Source organism: Hevea brasiliensis, chromosome 3, assembly GCF_030052815.1.
Source record: "Hevea brasiliensis isolate MT/VB/25A 57/8 chromosome 3, ASM3005281v1, whole genome shotgun sequence".
NCBI lineage: Eukaryota > Viridiplantae > Streptophyta > Magnoliopsida > Malpighiales > Euphorbiaceae > Hevea > Hevea brasiliensis.
The window spans coordinates 107,692,498-107,695,542 of record NC_079495.1 but is presented as its reverse complement, the minus strand read 5'-3'; the positions used below and the strand labels follow the sequence as shown (position 1 = coordinate 107,695,542).

The 3,045-nt window shown below is 35.5% G+C and overlaps 1 non-coding gene across 1 annotated transcript; it reads right to left on the bottom strand.

Annotated features, from left to right (window-relative positions):
• Positions 1–1,928: 1,928 nt before the first annotated feature.
• LOC131178849 (small nucleolar RNA R71) lies at positions 1,929–2,035 on the bottom strand. The gene has a single exon (XR_009147857.1). It is a non-coding gene; the product is annotated as a small nucleolar RNA R71 (small nucleolar RNA).
• Between the last annotated feature and the right edge of the window lie 1,010 nt (positions 2,036–3,045).

The following is a 3,045-nucleotide window of genomic DNA, read 5'->3' as shown; positions in this document are numbered from 1 at the left end:
ATAAGTGAACCAGAAACCAGCCGAAAACTGCATAAGGGACTACATGACTTATGCAGTCCACTTATGCAGTCCCATAAAGAGTTCATTAATGAGCTGGTAGAAGATTCCCTCAGAAAATCCCTCCTCAAACACACCATTTTAGGGCTCCATGTCAGAAAATGCTATAAATAGTTCCATTTTCCCATTTTAGAGGGGGGACAAAAAAGGAGACAAGGAGCAGAAAAGGAAAGGGAGAGGAGAGGCAGAATTTGAAGAGTCACTTTCACCTTCCACACCATTTTTCAACCAAGATTTGCAGATTTCTTTCTTTCCTTATATTTTTCCCACATTTCTAGTGTTTAATTTCTTGTTTCTTAGCTTAGATTGAAGCTTATTTTCATATAAACTCAGATTTTCTTGTAAGGATTATGGGTAGTGAGTAGTTTACCTTTGATTCTGGAGTAAGGGTTGTAATATTTGAGATATTTTGTGGATTTTGATTGGGTAATCCATATTTTGTAGTCTTAATGAGTTTTATTCATTTCTTGTGTGCTTGATGACATGCTTAGTGTAGGATCCCATTGAATAATGTTCTTAATCCATGGTTGAGGCACCGAAAGGAGAAGGCCTTGTGATAGATAATCAAGAAATTGGACTTAATAAACTTAGATCTAGAAATAGACTAAGGATTAAGAGGATTCACAGATTAATTAAAGAACTTAATGGGTCTTAATTAATTCTAACTCCACGAAAGTATGATTAGTTTGATTAAGGCACTCTTTGTCTCACTCGAAAGGGTATTCGAAGGATTTAAGAATTAATCTCCTTAAAACCATAAGTTTCACAAGATTGGATAACCAATTTAAAATCCCAAATAGCTCGAATATGAAATCCCGAACTCCGGAATCGCCTTTTTATTATTGCTAATTTTCAATTGAATTTAATTGCTTGCCATTTTAAATTTTGCCATATTTCAACTTGCTTATTTCAAATTGATGCAATTTTAGTTTAATTAATACATTGTTGGATAGATTATTAATTTTACACATATAGATTTCATACTCAAATACCCATCAATTTATTACTTTAATTTCAAGAATAGTTCAATTTAGTCAACTTTTTATATCAAAAATTCAATCATTAACTCAACTCATCGTGGGAACGATATATTTTCTATATTACTTGTACGACCCGTGCACTTGCGGTTGGGCCACATCAAGTTTTTGGCGTCGTTGCCGGGGAGTTGTTTGTTTAAGATTGAATTCTTGATTATTTTAGTTGATTTTAGTTTTATTTTTGTTATCTTTTCATTTTGTGTTTGTTTGTTCTTTTTCAGGTACTTTTAATCTTTTATGAGAAGAGCTAGAAGCACAAGTGACACATCCTTATTGTTCAATCCTGAAATTGAGAAATTTTGTAAAGCCAACAAGAAAGAAACCAGAAAAAGAAAAGAAGCATTGAGAGAAATTAAATTAGAAGAAGTCATGGCTGATGAAAGAATGAGAATTGGTGTTAATGCTGGAAATGATCAAAACAATGAAAATGCAGCCCAAGGTGAAGAAGTTGTAAATGCTAATGTGCCTAGGGGAAGTATGATGGATCATGCTTTTCCTCGTTTTGATGACTTGAGAGAGAGCATAACAAGACCAAGAATTGATGCAAATAGTTATAAGATAGATTTTGGAGTTCTTCAAATGATTCAAAATTCTCAATTTGGGGGACATCGTTCTGAAAATCCATACACACATCTGAAGAAGTTTGCTATGATCTGTGACATGCAAAAACAACCTGGAGTATCTGATGATGCAGCAAGATTGAAGCTATTCCCATTCTCTTTGAAAGATAGAGCATTGGATTAGCTTGATTCTTTACCTCACAACTCCATTACAAATTGGGAGCAGCTCACTGATGTATTTCTTGCACAATATTTTCCACCTGGAAAAACTCAAGAATTGAGGAATCAAATGACAGCTTTCAGACCAAGAGAAGATGAAACTCTCTATGAGTCATGGATGAGATGGAAGGAATTAGAGAGACAATGCCCACATCATGCCATTCCAAAATGGATGATAAACCAGAATTTTTACACAAATGTCACTCCTGCAATTAGAGGGATTATTGATGCTCAAACAGGAGGAGAATTTATTATGAAGCATGAAGATGAAGCTTATGAGCTATTGGAGAAAATTGCAAAGAATACTCATCTTTGGAGTAGTCCAAGAGGACCAGCTCCAACTCAAAGGAGGCAAGCTGCTGGAATGTATGACCTTGATCCGTTCAACATGATTAATGCAAAGTTTGATGCACTTACAAATGTTTTGGCTAAGAAGATGGAAGATTTAAGTATGTTGGTTAGTTCATCATCATCATCTGGAAGTTCACAACAAGTGGCTTATGCAGAGGGAACTACCAGCTGTGGAGTAGACTATGGAGAGCAAGCAGCATATGTTGGTAATTATGGAACCAAGCAAATGGGGAATTCTTACTCTCAAACCTATAATCCAACTTGGAGGAATCATCCCAACTTTTCATGGGGAAATCAGCAAAGTCAAGTCTCAAATCAAAATTTCCAACCACAACAGCAACAAGGAATTCCATATCAGCAAAATAGGCAACCATTGCCTAATTTTCAGCAGAAAAATATGAATCCTCCATCAAAACAGCAAGAACAAAGTCCCACAACAGAAGCTTTATTACAACAGATTCTTGCTAACCAAAATAAGCATGATGAGGAGATGAGAGAGATGAAAGCAAGGCTAGAATAGATGCAAACACATAACAGAATGCTGGAAAATCAGATTGCACAACAAGCATCTTCCTCAGGTACCAAGTCTTTTGGTAAGCTTCCAAGTCAACCAGAAAACCCAAGAGAGCAGTGTCAAGCTATTACTTTAAGAAGTGGGAAAGTTGTAAATAATGAGAAGAGTGAAAATAGTGAGAAGAGAGAAAATGAGAAAGAAACTGATGAGGGTGAAAAACAAGAAAGTGAAAAACAAGTGAGTGCAGAAAAATGTAAAGAGAAAATTGAAGAGAAGGAAGAGAAGTATATACCTCCTGAGCCCTACA